An 11,372-nucleotide genomic window follows, 5' to 3' on the forward strand; every position below is an offset into this window, starting at 1 on the left:
AATTCTCAGAAACACAACATTCCAGGAATGAATAAGGAAGAAATAGCAAACTTGGATACATCATATTTAACAAAATTAAAACAGTAAACACAAAAAACTCACACAAGAAAAGTAACTCATAAAACCCAAACGCTCAGCACCAAATGGCTTCATTAATGAATTTTATCAAACTTTCTTTTTTAAATTTTGTTTTAGCATTTATCATTTTTTAAAAATTTTAGACAATATTTGCTGACCCCCACCCCCTCAGATTGAGTCCCCATAGAATTTCCTTCCCCAAGGCACCCATGTACCATCACCACAGTCCCCTGTGCTCCTCCCTCCTTCCCTCGGATCCCTCTCCCTCCTCCTCCCCTGCAGTATGTCTCTGGTTTATAATTGTCTGTTTTTGCTTTGTTGTGTTTTGTACTGTTATTACCTTTTTTTACACTGATGTCTTATTGGGTTCCCCTACATTCCTGTTATAAGTGAAACCATCCGATATTTTTCTTTTTCCTTTTGGCTTATTTCACTGAGCATAATTCCTTCTAACTCCATCCACATTGCTGCAAAAGGCATGAGTTTATCTTTTTTGATTGCTGAATAATATCCCATTGTGTATATATACCACATCTTCTTGATACAGTCATCTATTTTTGGGCATTTGGGTTGTTTCTAGGTTTTACTTATTGTAAATAGTGCTGCAATAAACATAGGTGTACAGGTGCTCTTTTGAATCAATGTTTTTGTGTCCTTTGGGTAGATTCCTAGGAGTGGAATTGCCAGATCATATGGTAGCTCCGTTTTTAATAAACTGAGAAACCTCCAGACAGCTTTCTACAGTGGTTGGCCAGTTTGCACTCCCACCAGCAATGTAGGAGAGTTCCTTTTTCACTGCATCCTTGCCAACATTTGTTGTTGCTTGTTTTTTTGATATGTGCCATTCTTATTGGTGTAAGTTGGTATCTCAGTGTGGTTTTGATTTGCATTTCCCTGATTATAAGCGATGTTGAACATTTTTTCATATGCCTGTTGGCCATTTGCATTTCCTCTTTGGAGAAATGTCTTTTAAGTTCTTCTGCCCATTTCTTGACTGGATTGTTTATTTTCTTTGTGTATCTTTGTGATCAGTCTCTTATCAGTTGAATGGAGTGCAAAGATTTTTTCCCAATCAGTAGGGTGTCTCTCTGTTTTGGTTAATGTCTCTTTTGCTGTACAGAAGCTTTTCAGTTTGATGTAATCCCAGGTGTTTATCTTTGCCTTCACTATCACTGCTTTGGGTGATATGTCTTTAAAGATGTTTCTGAGATGTATGTCTTGTAGTGTTTTTAATTAATTAATTAATTAATTTATACAAGCACTGGGTATAGTCAGAAGCATGGGAGGGTAAGAGAATTCACCAGAGCCAGAGCGGAGAACAGGCAGACTGATGAAGTACACTGCTGAGGGAGCAGAAGGCAGCAGGAGGGGTCTGCGCACCATGTGGGACCCTCACTTGGCAGCCGAGGATCGAACTGGCACTGCAGAGGCTGCAGGCAGCTTCGCAACCCAGCACTCAATTGCTGTGCCACTGGGGAGGCCCTGTCTTATAGTGTTTTACCTATATTTCCTCTATATATTTTATGGTTTCAGGTCTTATGTCCAGTTCTTTTATCCATTTTGAGAGGTAGTGGTCTAGTTTCGTTTTTTTGCATGTGCAGGTCCAGTTTTCCCAGCACCATTTATTGAACAAACTGTGCATGTTCCATTGCGTATTCTTTGAGCCTTTGTCAAAGATTAGCTGTTAATATAAGTGTGGCTTTATTTCTGGGCTCTCTATTTGGTTCCTTTGGTCTGTGTGTCTGTTTTTGTCCCAATACCAAACTGTTTTAAGCATTATGGCTTTGTAGTATAGCTTGAAGTTTGGAAGTGTGATATCTCTTTTCTCCTTTGTTTTCATTAGTAGGGCTTTGGCTATTTGTGTTTTTTTGTGCTTCCATATGAATTTCATCAGTATTTGTTCTATTTCTTTGAAGAATGTTTTTTAGATTTTTATTGGAATGGCATTGAATCTGTATTTTGCTTTTGGAAGGATGGCCATTTTAATAATGTTGATTTTTCCAATCCATGAGCAGGGGATGTCTTTCCATTTCTTTGTGTCTTCTTCAATTTCTTTTTTTCAAAAATTTATTTATTTATACAAGAACCGGGGTACAGGCCAGATGCACGGGAGGGTGACAGGGTTAACCAGAAATAGAGCAGGAAACAGAACAGGCAGACTGATGAAATACACTGCTGAGGGGAGCAGCAGGTGAGACAGGAGAGATCTGCTTAGCCATGTGGGGTTCTCGCTGGCTGGCCAGGATCGAACCCGCACTGCAGAGGCTGCGGACAGCTTCACAGTGCAGCACTCAACTACCTGCGCCACCAGAAGGGCCTTCTTCAATTTCTTTTAACAGTGTTTTATAATTTTTTTTGTATAGGTCTTTCACTTCTTTTATTAGGTTTATTTCCAAGTATTTGATTTTTTTGGTTTCAATTATAAAAGGGATGGTTTTCTTGATTGCGTCTTCTTCCAATTGATTGATTGTGTACAGGAAGGCTACTGATTTTTGTGTGTTGATTTTGTATCCTGCTACTTTACTGAACTGGTTGATTATTTTGAGTAGTTTTTCTGTGGAGTTTTTAGGATTCTCTATGTATATTATCATATCGTCTGCAAATAGTGATAGTTTTACTTCTTCTTTCCCCATTTGGATTCCTTGTATGTCTTTCTCTTGTCTTATTGCCCATGGCTAGGACCTCCAGTATTATATTGAAGAGCAGTAGTGAGAGAGGACAACCTTGTCTTGTTCCTGATCTTAAAGGAAAGGCCTTCAGCTTTTTGCCATTGAGAATAATGTTGGCAGTGGGTTTGTCGTATATGGTTTTTATCATGTTAAGGTATGTTCCTTCTATCCAGAGAATTTCAAGGGCTTTAATTTCATAAATGGATGTTGGACTTTGTCAAATGCTTTCTCAACATCTATTTATATGATCATATGGTTTTTATTTTTCTTTTTGTTGATGTGTTGGATTACACTTATCGATATTCATATGTTGAACCATCCTTGTGCCCCTGGGATGAATCCCACTTGATGGTGGTGTACTATCCTTTTGATGCATTGTTGGATTCTGTTGGCAAGGATTTTGTTGAGGATTTTTGTATCAGTGTTCATTAGAGAGATTGGCCTGTAATTTTCTTTTTTTGTGATGTTTGTTTGGTTTTGGTATTCGTGTAGTGTTGGCTTATAGAACGTATTTGGTAATATTCCTTCTTTTTCAATTTTTTGAAAGAGTTTGTGTAGGATAGGCACTAATTCACTGCTGAACATTTGGTAGAATTTGTTTGTGAAGCTGTCTAGGCCTGGGCATTTTTTTGGGGGGAGTGCTTTGATTACTGCTTCAATTTCGCTGCTTATAATTGGTCTGTTAAGTTGTTCTATTTCTTCTTTGTCCAGTTTTGGATGATTTTATCATTCTAGGAATTTGTCATCTCTTCTAGGTTGTTGAATTCGTTTACATATAAGTGTTCATAGTAATCTCTGATTATTCTTTTGATTTCTACTGAGTCTGTTGTGATTTGTCCTCTTTCATTTGTAATCCTATTTATATATGTTTTCTCCCATTTTTTCTTTGAGAGTCTGGCTAGAGGTTTGTCTATTTTGTTTATTTTTTCAAAGAACCAACTTTTGGTTTCACTGATTTTTGGATTATTTTTTTAATTTCCAATTCATTTATTTCTGCTTTGATTTTTATCTTTCTTCTACTGGCTTTAGGGTTTTTTTGTTGTTGTTCTTTTTCTAGCTCTTTGAGATGTGAGATTAGGTTGTTTCTTTGAGTTCTTTCTTGTGGTTGATGTGAGCCTGTATTGCTATAAATTTTCCTCTTATTTGCTTTTGCTGCATCCCATACATTCTGGAAAGTGGTGTCCTCCTTGTCGTTCAACTCAAAGTATTTTTTAATTTCTTCTTTGATCTCCTCATTAGACCAGTGGTCTTCCAGTAGTGTGGATTTCAATCTCCATGAAGTGGGCAGGTTCTTTATTTTCTTTTCATGATTTACTTCTAGCTTGATGACTTTATGATGGGAGAAGATAGTTGGAATGATTTTGATCTTCATGTATCTGTTGATGTTTGTCTTGTGGCCCAGTATATGATCAATTTTGGAGAATGATCCATGCGCACCTGAGAAAAATGTGTACTCCAATTTTTTTGGGTGCAGTGTCCTATAGATGTCTGATTATTCCATGAGTTCTATGTCATTTTTTAGGGCTCTAGTGTCTTTGTTTATTTTTTGTCTCATTGATCTGTCCATTGGTGAGAGTGGGGTGTTGAAGTCTCCCACTATATATGTGTTTTTTTTAATGTCTGTTTTCAGAGCTGATAATAATTGTCTAATATATTTTGGTGCCCCTTCATTCAGTGAGTATATGTTGATGAGTGTTATATCTTCCTGATGTATTGTCCCCTTGATCATAATGTAGTATCCATCTATGTCTCTTTTTACCTTTTTTAATTTGAAGTCTATTTCATCTGATATAAGTATGGCTGTTCCTGCCTTCTTTTTTGGTCCATTTCCTTGTAGGATTGTTTTCCAAGCTTTTACTTTCAGTCTGTGTTTATCTTTTGTGGTTAAATGTGTTTCCTGGAGACAGCAGAAGGCTGGATTTTTTTTTTAATCCAGCCTGCTACTCTGTGTCTTTTTATTGATGAGTTTAATCTATTTACATTTAGAGTTAATATTGATATGTTGGCATCTGTGTTTGCTATTTTGTTTGTCTTCTTTGTGATTTTATTCCTTGCTTTATTCTGTTCTTCTTGTTCATTCCTCTGTTGGTTTTGGCTTTAGGACTTCTTGTAGAATTTTTTGGAGTGGGGGTTTAATTGTAATGAATTTCTGGAGTTTCTGTTTGTCTGAGAAGGTCCTTTTTTTTTTGTAGAGGAAGGAGAGCTTTGCAGGATAAAATAGTCTTGGTTGGCATTTGCTGTGTTGAAATTTGCTGAATATGTTACTGCAGTCTCTTCTTGCCCATAATGTTTCTTTTTTTTTTTTTTTTTTGCTTGCATTGGATCTTTATTTTTTTTTTTTTAAATATTAAATTTTATTTTTATATTCCCCATACAATTGCAAACGCCCCATTCTGACCCCAATCCTTCCCCTCCCGCCCCCACCCCCCAAAAAGTATCTCTGGTTCATAGTTTTTTGTTGATTTTGATTTTCACTTTCTTATATTCATTTTCCTGGTCCCTTATTTAAGTTTTCTAGATTCCTGCTATGAGTGAGACCATCCGGTATTTTTCTTTTTCTTTTTGGCTTATTTCGCTGAGCATGATCCCTTCCAGTGCCATCCATGTTGCTGCAAATTGCATGTGTTTATCTTTTTTGAATGCTGAGTAATATTCCATGGTATATATGTACCACATCTTCTTGATCCAGTCATCTATTTTTGGGCATTTGGGTTGTTTCCAAAGCTTAGCTATTGTAAACAGTGCTGCTATAAACATAGGAGTGCAGGTGCTCTTTGGAATTGATGTTTCTGTGTCCTTTGGGTAAATACCTAGGAGTGGAATTGCTGGATCATATGGAAGCTCTATGTTTAGTAGGTCCAGAAATCTCCACACAGCTCTCCATAGTGGTTGGACCAGTTTGCACTCCCACCAACAGTGCACAAGAGTTCCTTTTCTCCACATCCTCGCCAACATTTGTTGTTGCTAGTTTTTTTAATATGTGCCATTCTCACTGGTGTGAGATGGTATCTCATGGTAGTTTTGATTTGCATTTCCCTGATTACAAGTGATGTTGAACATTTTTTCATATGTCTGTTGGCCATTTGCATTTCCTCTTCAGAGAAGTTTCTTTTTAGCTCTTCTGCCCATTTTTTGACTGGATTATTTTCTTTGTTGTTGCTGAGTCTCATCAGCTCTTTGCAGATTTTTGTGATCAGTCCTTTATCATTAGTGTTGGGTGCAAAAATGTTCTCCCAGTTGGTGGGGTTTCTCTTTGTTTTTGTTATTGTCTCTTTTGCTGTGCAGAAGCTCTTTAATTTGATGTAGTCCCAGCTGTTTATCTTTCTCTTCACTATCACTGCTTTGGGTGATGTGTCTGTAAAGATGTCTTTGATGTGCAAATCCCGTAGTGTTTCGCCTATATTTCCTTCTATGTATTTTATGGTTTCAGGTCTTATGTCTAGTTCTTTAATCCATTTTGAGTTGATTTTTGTGTATGGTGTGAGGTAGTGGTCAAGCTTCATTCTTTTGCATGTAGCGACCCAGTTTTCCCAGCACCATTTATTGAACAAACTTTCTTTGCTCCAATGCATAGTCTTTGCTCCTTTGTCAAAGATTAGTTGACCATAAATCTGTGGGTTTATTTCTGGATTTTCTATTCGATTCCATTGGTCTGTATGTCTGTTCTTGTTCCAATACCATGCAGTTTTGATGATTATGGCTTTGTAGTATAGTTTGAAGTCTGGGAGTGTGATGCCTCCATTTCCTTCTTTTTTTTTCAGTAGAGCTTTGGCTATTCGGGGTTTTTGGTGATTCCATATGAATTTCATCAATAATTGTTCTATTTCTTTGAAGAATGCCATTGAGATTTTGATTGGAATAGCATTGAATCTGTATATTGCTTTTGGTAGGATGGCCATTTTAATAATGTTTATTCTTCCAATCCATGAGCAGGGGATGTCTTTCCATTTCTTTGTGTCTTCTTCTATTTCTTTTAACAGTGTTTTATAGTTTTCTTTGTATAGGTCCTTTACCTCTTTTGTTAGATTTATTCCCAAATATTTGATTTTTTTTGTTTCGATAATAAAGGGGTGGTTTTTTTGATTTCTTCTTCTTCAGATTTATTGTTTGTGTATAGGAAGGCTACTGACTTTTGCGTGTTGATTTTGTATCCTGCCACTTTACTGAATTGATTGATGAGTTGAATTAGTTTTTTCTGTGGAGATTTTGGGGTTCTCTATGTATATTATCATATCGTCTGCAAATAGTGATAGTTTGACTTCTTCTTTTCCTATTTGGATTCCTTGGATGTCTTTCTCTTGTCTTATTGCTCTGGCTAGGACTTCCAGTATTATATTGAAAAGCAGTGGTGAGAGTGGACATCCTTGTCTTGTTCCAGATCTTAATGGAATTGCTTTCAGCTTTTCACCATTGAGAATGATACTGGCTGTTGGCTTGTCATAGATGGCCTTTATGATGTTGAGGTATGTTCCTTGTATCCCAAGAATTTCAAGGGCTTTTATCATGAATGGGTGTTGCACTTTGTCGAAAGCTTTCTCAGCATCTATTGATATTATCATATGGTTTTTATATTTCTTTTTGTTGATGTGTTGGATAACGTTGATTGATTTTCGGATGTTAAACCATCCTTGTGCCCCTGGAATGAATCCAACTTGGTCGTGGTGAATTATCTTATGGATACATTGTTGGATTCTGATAGCTAAAATTTTATTGAGGATTTTTGCATCAGTGTTCATTAGGGAGATTGGCCTATAGTTTTCCTTTTTTGTGTTGTCCTTATTCGGTTTTGGTATTAGTGTAATATTGGCTTCATAGAACGTGTTTGGTATTGTCCCTTCCTTCTCAATTTTTTGGAAGAGTTTGTGAAGGATAGGCACTAATTCGTCTCTGAATGTTTGGTAGAATTCATTTGTAAATCCATCAGGTCCTGGGCTTTTGTTTTTGGGGAGGTTTTTAATTACCATTTCAATTTCGCTGCTTGTAATTGGTCTGTTTAGGTGTTCTATTTCTTCTTTATCTAGCTTTGGGTGATTGTAGAGTTGTAGGAATTTGTCCATCTCTCTAGATTGTTGAACTTGTTTCCATATAACTGTTCATAGTAGTTACTGATTATTCTTTTGATTTCTGCTGTGTCCGTTGTGATTTCTCCTCTTTCATTTATGATTCTGTGTATTTGTGCTCTCTCCCTTTTTTCCTTTGTGAGCCTGGCTAGGGGTTTGTCTATTTTATTTATTTTTTCAAAGAACCAGCTCTTGGTTTCATTGATCTTTTGGATTGTTTTTTTAGTTTCAATTTCATTTATTTCTGCTTTGGTTTTTATTATTTCTTTTCTTCTACTGGTTCTGGGGTTTTTTTGTTGTTCTTTTTCTAGATCTTTGAGCTTCGAGATTAGGTTGTTTCTTTGAGTTCTTTCTTGTTTTTTGATGTGAGCTTCTATTGCTATATATTTTCCTCTTATTACTGCTTTTGCTGCATCCCATACATTTAGGATATTGGTGTCCTCCTTGTCATTCAATTCAAAGAAATTTTTTAATTTCTTCTTTGATCTCCTCGTTAGTCCAGTGGTCTTCCAGTAGTGTGGCTTTTAATCTCCATGAGGTAGGATAGTTCCTTGCCTTCTTTTTATGATTTATTTCTAGTTTGATGCCTTCGTGGTCAGAAAAGATGGTTGGTATGATTTCAATCTTGGTGTATCTGTTGATGTTTGTCTTGTGCCCCAGTATGTGATCGATCCTGGAGAATGATCCGTGTGCGCTTGAGAAAAATGTGTACTCCGTTTTTTTTGGGTTTAGTGTTCTATAGATGTCTGTTAAGCCCAAATGCTCTAGGTCCTTATTTAGAGCTTTAGTTTCTTTACTTATTTTTTGTCTTGTTGATCTATCCATTGTTGATAGTGGTGTGTTGAAGTCTCCCACTACATATGTGTTTTCTCTGATGTCTGTTTTCAGAGAGGACAACAGTTGTCTGATATATTTTGGTGCTCTTTCGTTTGGTGAGTATATGTTAATGAGTGTTATTTCTTCTTGAAGTATTGTCCCCTTAATCATAATGTAGTGACCATTGGGGTCTCTTTTTATTTTTTTGAGTTTGAAGTCTGTTTTATCTGATATAAGTATAGCTGTTCCTGCTTTCTTTTTTGGCCCATTTGCTTGTAGGATTGTTTTCCATCCTTTGACTTTGAGCCTATTTTTATCTTTTGTAGCTAAATGTGTTTCCTGGAGACAGCAAAAGGTTGGGTTTTGTTTCTTAATCCAGGCTGCAACTCTGTGTCTTTTTATTGAAGAGTTTAGTCCATTTACATTTAGAGTTAATATTGATATGTTAGCATCTGTATTTGCCATTATGTTTGTCTTTCCTTTGATTTTATTTATTTATTCTTTTAATAACTTTTTTTTTTTTTGGTCTTCTTTCGTTGTTATTCGCCCCTCTGAGGTTCTGGCTTTAGGATTCCTTGTAGTATTTTTTGGAGTGGGGGTTTAGTCGCAATGAAATTCCGGAGTTTCTCTTTGTCTGGGAAGGTCCATATTCTTTCTTCATGGAGGAAAGAGAGCTTTGCGGGATAGAGTATTCTTGGTTGGCATCTGTTTCTTGGAGTCTGTTGACTATGTCCCTCCACTCTCTCCTTGCCCGTAGTGTTTCTTCAGAGAAGTCTGATGTCAGCCTGATTGGTTTTCCTTTGAATGTTATCTGTTTCTTCCCTCTTGTCAGCTTCATTATTTTTTCCTTGTCCTGGATTCTTGGGAGCTTTACTATTATGTGTCTTGCTGTGTTTTTCCTTTCGTCGTGGAAGTTTGGTGTTCTTCTTGCTTCTTGTATATCAATTTTCAGCTCCTTCTTCTCATTTGGGAAGTTCTCTTCAATTATATCCATGAATATTTTCTCTGTTCCTACATCTCTCTCCTCTCCTTCTGGAATTCCTATAACTCTTATATTTCCTTTCCTCATGGAGTCAGATAGTTCCCGAAGTCTTTCTTCATTCTTTTTCCTTCGTACTTCTCTTTCCTTTTCTGTTTTGGTTCTTTTTATTTCTGTGTCTTCAAGATTACTTATTCGTTCTTCCATTTCATCTATTCTGCTTTCATTGCTTTTCCCAGAGTTCTTTAGTTCCTCCATTAATTCTTTGATCTCCTGCATTTCTCTTACTTCCCTCTTTAGGGACTCAATTTCCTTCTTCTGATCTATCACTTTTTTAATCATGGGAATTTTAAATTCTCTTTCTGGAAGGCTCAGAAGTTCTTCCAAGTTGCTGTCGTTGCAATCTGGGGAGTGGTTTTCTTTTTGTGGTGTGCTTCTTTCCTGAGGAGTTTTTAGGTTGCGTGTGGTTCTTCTACTCCCTACTGTCTGTTTTCTAATTTGTCGTATGCGTTGGGACACTGTGTTGCTCGGACTGACTGACATCTTGGGTGAACTTCTCCGCTCCCCTCTGGCTCTTCCAGGAGCCATCTCTGTCTTCTGGGGGAGCTTTCTGCTGGTTTTAGGCAGTTTTTACTGAAGAAATGTCCCTGTTCTCAAATGGCGAAGCAGGATGCAGTCCCTGCGCCTCCGGTTTCAGGCACACTTTTCTGCGCACCCGGTCTGCCCCGGACGTGGGTGCCTGCTCCCTCTGTGGGCTCAGACTGCTGGTCGGAAGGGGCCTGGCGTGGAATAACTTCCCGGCTGGCCACTGGGTCCTCCAGAAACCTTCTGCCCTTTTCAAGCAGTCTTAAGAAATGTCCTGTTTTATAGGGTGTTAGTGACTTTTTTTTTTCCTGGTCGCTAGGTGGCGCCAGAGATCTCTCCTATTGTCCTTGGGGGGCTGTTTTTCGCCTCCCCCCACCCCGTGGGACAGAGAACAGAGCGGGAATGGTAGGGTACACCTCAACAGCTTTGGGGTGCTGTGTCTGCCTTGTGCCCCACCTTCGTGGAGAAAACACACACCCCGAATTTTCGTGCCCCGGGTCTCAGTTCAAAGCCCTCAGTTCCAGGACGCGGGCTGTAGCCCAGTTCAGTGGCGCGGGAATGGCGCCTTTTGCGCAGTTCCCGTGCCTGGGTGCCTGGTTCCTGCTCACTCAGGGAGGGACCTTCACCTCAGTGAGGACCTCCGTTCGTCTCCCCGCAAGCCTAGGTCGTCTCCCCGCAAGCCTAGGTCGCAGGCGCGGGGACCTGGGCAGCCGCGATCCAGGTCTGCACTTGCTTTTCAAGCGCGGAGCACGCCGTGTTTCCGCGCCAGCTTACCGGTAGCCCGGGCTGTGTGTGCGTCTCCCGGGGTCTTTGTTCTTCTCTATTGGCGCCCGGAGCCGTTCGCTCACCGCCGCGGCGGATCCTGCAGGGTTCGCCTCAGCTCCCGTTCACGGGGTGTGGTGGCTGCAATAGTTCCTTTCCGCTCCCAGTCCCGCTTGCTGCGTCGTTTGTTCTTGTGGGCCGTTTTGGTTTGTTGTTTCCTCCTCTCTGCGGTCGGAGAGTCCCATAATGTTTCTTCAGAGAAGTCTGAAGTTAACCTGATTGGTTTTCCCTTATAAGTTACCTGATTCTTCCCCCTTTCCAGTTTCATTATTTTTTCCTTGTCTTGGACTCTTGCAAGCTTTACTATTAGGTGTCTTGCTGTTGTTTTCTTTCCACTGTGGTAATTGGGAGTTCTTCTCACTT

This window comes from Talpa occidentalis, unplaced genomic scaffold (genome assembly GCF_014898055.3).
Source record: "Talpa occidentalis isolate TD23 unplaced genomic scaffold, MPIMG_talOcc4v2.1 talOcc4.10, whole genome shotgun sequence".
NCBI lineage: Eukaryota > Metazoa > Chordata > Mammalia > Eulipotyphla > Talpidae > Talpa > Talpa occidentalis.